Source organism: Mycteria americana, chromosome 2 (genome assembly GCF_035582795.1).
Source record: "Mycteria americana isolate JAX WOST 10 ecotype Jacksonville Zoo and Gardens chromosome 2, USCA_MyAme_1.0, whole genome shotgun sequence".
Classification (NCBI taxonomy): domain Eukaryota; kingdom Metazoa; phylum Chordata; class Aves; order Ciconiiformes; family Ciconiidae; genus Mycteria; species Mycteria americana.
Window position 1 is genome coordinate 72218733 of NC_134366.1, and position 9232 is coordinate 72227964.

Consider the following 9232-nt stretch of genomic DNA (forward strand, 5'->3'; position numbering starts at 1 on the left):
CATAGACAGTTTAACACTATGTTGCTTGTATATTCTTTTCAGGAGTTTCTACCACCATTATAAACTGACCAGGCAGACATTAGAAACTCCAACTCTTTACCAAGGACAAGGAGGAAAGAAAGGAAAGAATGAGGAGTCAAGCAGCTCTTGGATATTAAAGAGAAGGAAGTGTTCCTCCACTCCCTTTTCCTTCCTGGAAAAACATGAGGAATCTTAATTTATCTTCTTGCTGTTTTTACATTAGAATTTTTTATTTTTCTGGGTTAGAAAACTATCAAAGCAAAGCAACTACCAGGTACTCAACATCCCTTACGCCATCTGCCAAAGTTAAAAACTTTGCAACTCAGAGTTTATAAGCAACTCAGACCTTGCAGGGGTACATCAGAAAATAGAGCCAAAATTGTCTGTGGTTCTTAATATCTTAAATAATTGTAATCAATCTGCTTCAAAAATTTAAATACTAAAAAAGAAGGAAAAAAAGCAAGAACTCACATGGTCTTGACAAAATCCCTCAATCATTTTAAAAGTTTTTGGCACTAAGTATATGTTCATTAAACCTGAAGTACCTGAGTAAGATCCAACAACAGAACTGTTCTAGAAAACAAGCTTATTTCAGATTTTCTACCAGCCATAAAGAAGGAGGAGGGCATCAGTTTGATGAGTTCTTTTTCCCTAATAGTACACTGCCTTTGGATTTATTTTGACATTATCTCATTTCATGGGAGTCCTTCATTTAGAACATTTACTCGTCAAGGAACAATGGTATGGGTACTTCTCAGAGTTTCATTCTCTTCAGTAGAGAAAAATAAGAAAGTTATGTCTGTTAATAACAAAATCAAATTTCAATACAATATAATTATATTTCTGATCAGTTTCCTTAAACAAATACAAGAGTAGAAAAAAAAAAAGCAATGTAGTATAATTTGTTTTCAGACAGCCCTTAAAAGAAAAAGATAAAACCTTACTAGAGTGTTCAATCAGTCTGTATATGAAGGGTGCAACTTTCAAAGGTATTCTTCCCTTCAAAAATTAAGTTCTTTCTCTGTATCCCCACAGCTTCAGGATTTACAGAAACAAAAACAGACATGACATAATTACTGAATACCATGTATGGAGTAAGAGTAACCATTTCAAAGGAGAATTTTCTAAATTCCCTATATTATTGCTTTCTTCCAGAACGTTTCAACATTTGATACTTTTAAAAAAATACTGTTTTAGAAATAAAAATAACAAGTTCAAGTACTCACCCACTGGGGTGGGGGAAGGGGGAAAGAGAGAATGGGGAGATTATTACCAACTGTTTTATATTAAAGATCAAACCAAAACTGGCACTAACTGAAATAAACTGACATCTCACTTCAGTTTGGGCAACATCAGCAAAACACTGTGCAGCAGGTAATGCACCTATTTACTTTTTACTTGGATATCTGCATGTATAAATACTTTTAACTATATTTGCATGCATGAGTAAGACTATTTGGATCAAAAACCAAATAAAACATTTTAGAACTTTAAACAGCTGAACAGCAACAAAAAGTTGCAAGCCCAATTTTCATCATGCCTGTTCCAAGTCACCATTAAAACCATCCCACACTTCTTATGTAAGACCAAGCCTGGCTATTTGTCAGGAGAAAGTAAAGTTTTGTGCATAAAACTTGAACTTCACCTTTGAGTTGTTCAAATGCGTACCTCCGAATTTCTCCCTTCACACTCATTCACAGATGCCCAGAGGAGTTACATGACTCCCACACACATTCCAAATAACCTCTGTTGCCTAACACCTCCATCTCTTAAAATTTAGCTTTTTGATATCCTGGATAAATCTGGCAGAAAAAGTAACACTTGCTGGGAACACATAGGGCATGTCTCCACAGGCAAAATAATTTAGGGTGTGAATTTGAAGTGCACTGACTATTCCACCCGAACTTGTTTTGTTGACACACCTTTTTTACTCTAAAAACTCTAAAATAGCCACAGGTTCTTCAGCTTAATCCACACACACAACAGCAACGTACTCTCCATACTGGAAAAGCCCTGCCACACAACAATTAAGCAGTTCGATAGCTATTCCACACTTCTTTCCCTGTATAGGCAAAAAGCCTAAACTTTGAAAGACATCACGCTTCCATGTATGCAGAATTTATTGTAGAACAGTCTGGCAAATTTTGTAGCTGAACTGGTATTTGCCAATTGTCTGAAAAAATTCCAAAAGGAGCTTCAAATGATGAAAGCAACCGTAAGAGTTGTTTACACAACTCTCATGTTAAAGCCCTCAAAATAACTGGGTCTAATGTATGGCATCCCTATTCTATAAGGTATATGGGGATTAATCGATCAGCATATTAGATTAAATGTTGCTTAAAAAGGGGGAAAAACAGAGAGACTACTTTTCCAGAAGCTTGATTTAATGGAGAAAATTAAATGAGAAACAGTTTATCTTAAAAACAAAGTAAAGAACCAAAAAAAAAAAGACAAACCAACCCAAAAAAATCCACTACCCTCCAGTGAAGAACTCAGCTCCCTTAGGCTGTGGAAGAGAAGTACAAATAGTAAGGCTTTGGGACCAGTTATGTCTTCCAGTTTCAAAGCAATGATGGATTGAACACCAGTAATGGTTAAGCTATTTTAAGAATAAAACAACATATGTCAATCTCTTCTTCCAATAATTAAACAGTGGATTTAACTTTGCACTAAACACATTAGTAATAAATACTCACTAGAAACATGGCACAAACTAGTGGACATATAGCTAGAAGAAGTTATCGCAAAGGACAGGTTTTATGCTGTCCCTGGTTATAAATTGTATCATTAAAGAAGAGATGATAATAACCTAATGACTTTAATCCATTTGCCATGGTATAGTTTCACAGGTAAATCAAGCATCTGTAACACATATCTGCCTGATTTCTGACAGAAGCAGCAAACTGAATTCCATCTCTAGAATTTTTTATCTTTCTAGTAAAAAATGAAATCAGGCAACTACACACCAAAAATATAATGCTTGCCAGATCCACTCATGCTAAGAAACATGGAAAGGAAACCAGCTCACATTAAAAAAAAAAAAATTATATACACATCGTAAGATTTGAGTTTCCTTCCTTTCAAATACTTTGTTTCTTTAAATTACATCTGATGGCTTTGGGATTTAAACCGAACATGCAGGCTGTGAAAAAGAGAATGCATGGCAGGAAAAACTGAACCAATCACACAAAAGGAAGAATGGGAAGGAGCCAGATACAACAAAAATTGACAAGGGAAACAGGCCTGGTTCTAGATTAAAAAATAATTTAAAAGTATAAAGAAATCATACCCTCCTGTAAAGATTTATTTTCAGTTCACATCTTAGAAATCCCAGGATGTGGACTGCAATCTGTATTACTTTGCTTGCATAATTACACATACAATGTCAGGCACCATATGCATATATAAAAAAAGAAAACCAATAGCAAATTCTGAAGTTCTTCTGCAATTGCATATCGAGGAGGTCTTTATTTGCACACAATAAGGCACCAGTTTTACCTCATTTGTTAGTGAAATCGTATATATCCAGATTAGAAGCTCTGGAAGTACTACATCACATTTTCAAGCAAATGACAATACAGCACTGATCCACTCACATCGTTACATTGTTATTCTTATCCACAGCATTCAGAACATGCACAGTATCTATCTAGATTTCCAAATGGCCTTCTCACCTTAAAAGTACTACTGATTTTACCATTAGAAAGGAAGCATAGTATGCATTACAAATCCTTCCAAGACAACAGTATTTTTCACAAATTGAGCAGAGGCACAATTACTGAAAAATCCTACATGCAAACTTCAGCCAGGTAGCCAAAAGATTCCTAAAATAAGGGCCTGAGCCACATTAACCTGGGGGGTTTGTGTTTGTTTACAATTTTTTCTGGACACAGCAGGGATATCAACAGACATCCTCTTCTCTCCCAACACTTTTTAAAATTACAAACAATTTACAAGTCTGTGGTTAAATAATTAGTCAAATATTTAAGAATTCCTTTTTTTTTTTGCTATTTTAAAAGAAGCTTAATTTGTCAATACTATGTGCAAATTATACTTTTTACTCTTCTTAAGAGTTGCCTCTACCCAAGTTTACTAGTGCTACTTTCATCTTTTCAGAATTCAGAATATATTTTCTGACTATAACATTGGAGGTAGTTTTCTCACTTCTGCTGAGGATCCAGACCTCAAGTCCACAGTCAGACACATCATAATGGAAATCTAGGTGTACAACTAGAAAAACCCTGTAACAGTCAAACTACCTACTATTATCAGTTACAGAAAGCAGCATAGTCACTACCGTGTTTTAGAAAACGTCATTGCTTCTTCCTTGGAGCTCAACAGAACCTACTCTCTCCTCCAACAAATTTCACTCTTTAGTTTCACCTCACCCATAAGTAGACATACACAGCATTATCCCAAAGTCTTTAATTGACCTTTGTGAGAACAGATAGAATATCTATTTAATAATTCTGTAGATTGTTTTCCTTTAATCTTTAGCTCAACAAAACTCTTGGGCATATACTCAGAGCTAAAAAACGAACCCAAGCACTCTGCTGACTTGTAACCAGTGTTTTTGTCATTCCCCTGCGAAACACCTCTCCCTGTTCTGCATCCATTTTATACAAAGTTCTTCTTTGTCTCACCTTTCTTTCCCCCAGACATAGCCGCTTAACTGAAAGTTATCACATAAACTATGTCAGTACTGGAGTAATTCATCCATTTGAAGATTGACTTAGCCATTCTAGAACAGTTGTGCAAGTCATATACATAGATGCTAAATGTATAGATACATTTATAGGTACCTGTATAGATAAATTTATAGATAGAGACAGCATAGATGCTGTCTTCAATCTGATGCCATTTCAGTGAGCCCAGCACTGCTCTCCATGGACCTTGCTGACAGTATGAACAAAAGGTTGGTAGTAGCTTTAACATTAAAATGAACCTCCCATTACTGTCCTACAGGTTCTGTTAGCAGGGATCTTGTTTCCTAATGCAAGTATTATTCAAACACCTCATCAAATCATTAAGAATTATATTTACAGTACGTAGTCCATTTCCTCCACTTTTTTTTTTTTAATCTGGTAAACTGAGTTTTGCTTGGATAGGTAATTCTGTAAAGATGACCTGCTTGACTCAGTAAACTTCCTTGCTTAGCAAAGGCCAGGTCCTGTTCCTGAGATTTTCAGCATCCCTGCTGGGGAAAACTTTATTCCCCCTTAAGTTTCACAGATACTTCTCAAGTCAGCTAAGATGCATCTATAAGCACTAACTGTAGAATTACAGAACTTTCAGATTACAGCTGACACTGAAGTTTCCTATGGCACTTTTGCTCAAATACAATGTAAAGCAAACATTTATTAAATATGCCTTCTGTCAGTATTGCAGCCATTTTTTAAAATAATTCTCACTGTTCAATCACATGAATATAGTACCGTCACCTAAAATTGTTCAATTTTAACATTATAGTTGTGAACTTATTTAAATGCATACATGATATATAGAGCTAAAGAATCTTCTTATGAATGGTGACAAGAACAGATTTTTTTTACTGATTTCAAGAGGAATTTTAGAGTGCTCCAACTTTTCTGGGAACATTGTTTGAGTGCACTAGATGATAGATATAGCTTATTCTGACATAAGTTGCTTTACAGAAAGTGGCAGTTAGCTTGTATTCTCTCTATATATAATACAGTTAGTGCATTCAATAACGCACTACAAAAATTCCCTTCTCGCTAAGCCAAAGTTTCTTTGCAGGTAAGCAGAATTACAGAAACATATTTACATTTCACCTATGAATGTTGCAATGTTACAAAACAAACAAAAATCCATTTGAATGCATATCTTCAACGAAATCACCATATTTCATCTTGTTGGCAACTCTAGCAAGAGAGGAAAAAAATACAGCAAGGAAAAAAGAAAAACTGAGCTTGAATTTCAAGTCTCTAACCTAAGTTTACACACTACCACTTTAGCTCATTTTAAACTGAGCAAAGACATTTCATGACCTTTTGACAATTTTCAGTGACTGTCACTTTTCAGGGTAAAATTACATATTAAAAAATCTCTGGAAAAAAAAAAATTCCCAATTTTTGTCCTAAATTAGAATCTTGAATTCTTCCAAAGTTCCAGACGAAAAATAGTTGTTGGCATCTCATGGAGCACTTTACTGTCACAGATTTCTCCACAGGCTGTTTAACTTTGATTGTTACTTTCATTCCTCATGTAGACAGAGGAAGGGGGGGGGAAGAAAAAAAAAAAAGTGTTTTTCCTCTCCCTTTTTTTTTTTTGGCAAAGGAAACTCCACAACAAGAAATGTAACATTTTTGATGTAACAATCTTAATGCCAGTACTTGATAAAGCACTAGCTCTCAAAGTTAAAAACACTCAACATGTCGCACAAAACTTTTGAGTCGTATCTCCTAAAATACTGGAAGTATGCTTTCTGAAAGACTCTGCAGACCTTAGTTATTCACATTTTAATAGCCTAAACTGAGAGTAGTTATAGTACACTATGTACAGGTAATACTCACCCTTCTGAAGATGCTTTATTGTTACCACAAATAAACATTCCCTGGACTCTCAATTTGATATAGACACTGGGGACAAACAAAGAACGAGCTTTTAATTTTGATAAATCACATAAAGAATCTGAATGTGCCAACCCGTAAAAGAAGATGAACCTATCTCTGAGGAAATCCCAATTTTAAGTGAAGATTACACTAAAAATGCTGGTAAAACTCTTCACTGAAATCTGTATTAGTAAGAACCAAACTCATAATAGCTGAAACTACAGTTGCTAGACTTAGACAAAGATGAACCTATCTGGCAACAATTAAACAACCTTGTTCAAACTGTTACAAGCTTTTATTAAGAGAGACCAGGAAGCTGAACTTCGAGCTCCATAGTTAAAAAAGAACAAAAACTTTTCTCTAGCGCCAATAAAATAAGGATAGTGGTTTGTAAGTTAGAAATAGGTATCTTGAGCAATGTACGAGTTCATTGTCCCATTCCTGCTGCATCTATGCACAGACTGCTTTTGTCTGCTACTAAAAATTTCTGAATCACCACGAATACCTGTTAATGTCAAATACATACGCATGATGCCACAACACACCGATTTCTTCGTCTTTATCCGATTGCACATTTGTTGCTCAGGGACAGCTCTGCCCAGTACCCTCCTTCACACCTCCCCAGATACCCTAGTTTTAGAGAGCGCTCTGTATACCCGTGCTTGGCGACGTTAGATGCAAAAACCTGAATTTCCAGCTCCCTGTGAACTTTCTTGCGGCGCTCAGAAAGATCGGGACCGCACGGTGCCCTTAACGATTAGGAAGTTCGCCGGAGCCACCGCCAGACTGATTTGCCCCCTCGCCCTCTTAAGGTCCCTCCCGGAACCAGAAACCCTCCAAGGCCAGGAGCGGGAGCCCGAAGAGCGGCGAGCCCCCAAACCAGAACTCGTTTCCAGGGCACTAGGGTGCGGGCGAGCGGCCCGGGGCGCGCTCAGCCTCCCCGCCCGGCTCGCCCCGCGGAGCGCCAGCTTCCGGGAGGCTGAGAGCACCCGAGCCCGGAGCGGACCTGTCCGAGCCTCCCGGGAGCCTGCCTCGGCGGCGGAGAGCTTTGTGCCGCTCTGCCCACCGAGGGTACACGGGCTTCTCCGCCGGGCGCTCCGAGACCTTACCCGTCGTACGTTAGGCACACACACCTCCCTCCCCTCTGCCCCTTCAATCAAACTGTGCCTGAAGCAGCCGCCGCCGCATGCAGTCGGCAGGAACGGGGAGGAGGGGAAGGAAATCGCCGGGTCTTCCCCGTTCTCCCTCTCCCCGCACAGCGCGGTCCCCCGCCCGCCCCCCACCCTGGGAGGGGGGGACGACGAGCTCGCCCCCAGCCCAGGGCTGCGCTCGGCCGGGCGGGGGTCGGAACGGGAACCTCCGGCCGGGCTGGACGGAGCCAACTTAGACAAAGGGCACTTCAGACTCCATGTCTCTCCCCTCCAGCTGTCACCGGCCGGGAGCGCGCGTGTCTCGCCGCCGGCGGCGCCCCCCGCCGCCAGGCGCCCGGCGCCCGCCCCCCGCGCCACCCGCCGCGCCCGCGGGAAGGGGACGGGAGGCGGCTGCTCCTCGGGAGACGTCGCCCCCCTCCCCTCCCCTGCTCTCCTCCCGCGCCCTCCTCCCCTCCCCCCATTACAAAGCGAGCCGGTTATAAATAGCCGCTCCCAGCGCCAACGCCTCAAGCCCGCGAGGTGTCGCCCGCTCGCTCACTCACCCGCCCCCCCGCCCCGGCCTCGCGCCGCCGCCGCTGCCGCCCCGCCGCTGCCGCCGCCAGCTCCGCGCCGCTCCGCTCGCCCGCTCGCTCGCTCTCCCTCCCCTCAGCCTCCGGCTGCCGGATTCACCCTCCCGGACCGAGCGCCAAACGCGGCGGCCCAATCGGCATCGCGCTCATTGGCGAGCGCCGAGCGCCGCCTCGATTGGATGGACGCGGACAGGGCCCCCCGCGCCAATCAGGCGCGGCGAGGGGCGGGGCGAGGGGCGGGAGCTCTCTCCCCACGTGCGGGGGGGGAGGGAGGGGTGGGAGAGCTCTTTGTTCTCGCGCTGCCCGCGGGGGACCGGGGGGCTCGCGCTTCCCCTTCCCGCCCCCCGCCCCCGGTCCCGCGCCCTCCGTGCCCCGGCTCCCCCCTCACCAGAGCGCAGCCGGGGCCGGGGCCGGGGCACGCCGGGCCGGGGAGGCTTGAAACTCTCCGCCGCCTCACGTGGAGGGGGGAGAGGGAGGAGAAAGGAGGGAGGCGAGAGGATTGGCGGGCACCGGGAGGGAGCGCGGCGCAGCCCGGGGAGGGGCCGGGCTGCTCGGCGCTGCCGAGTTTGAATCAGTTCGAAAGTGGGAGCTGTAACGGTTTTAACAGTCCCGCCGCTGCGCGCGCGGGAGGGGGCAGCCCTGTGGGAGAGGCGCGGGGCTCGGCAGGCGGGAGGAAGAGAACGTCTGGCGACAGGGGCAGGGGCCGGGCAGTCGCTCCCCTCGGCCGCCACCGCTCCTCGCCTGTTGCTTCCCCGGGCCTGTTGCTTCCCTGGCGGGCAGGGCGGCTCTCCCTGCCGGTTCGCCCTCCGCCCGCCTCGGCGTCCGCCGCCGTCTCACGGCGCCACATCGAAAGGGTCGCGGCCGGCTCTGGGCCGAGGCAAGGGCGGCCTGCCACAGCCTGCTCCCCCACGCACACCCC

The 9232-nt window shown here is 43.6% G+C and overlaps 1 protein-coding gene across 8 annotated transcripts in view; it reads right to left on the minus strand.

Annotated features, from left to right (window-relative positions):
* The window catches only part of EZH2 (enhancer of zeste 2 polycomb repressive complex 2 subunit), a 51657-nt gene extending 42935 nt beyond the window's left edge, over positions 1-8722 (minus strand). For 3 of the 8 annotated variants that reach the window (XM_075493741.1, XM_075493743.1, XM_075493736.1), the window contains exon 1: positions 8287-8413. The gene's annotated coding sequence lies outside the window, so the exon portion shown is untranslated. Of the gene's footprint in view, positions 1-6554; positions 6574-8286; positions 8415-8701 lie in introns of those variants that run through there. The other 5 variants (XM_075493742.1, XM_075493740.1, XM_075493737.1 and 2 more) reach the window with 4 other exon arrangements.
* Between the last annotated feature and the right edge of the window lie 510 nt (positions 8723-9232).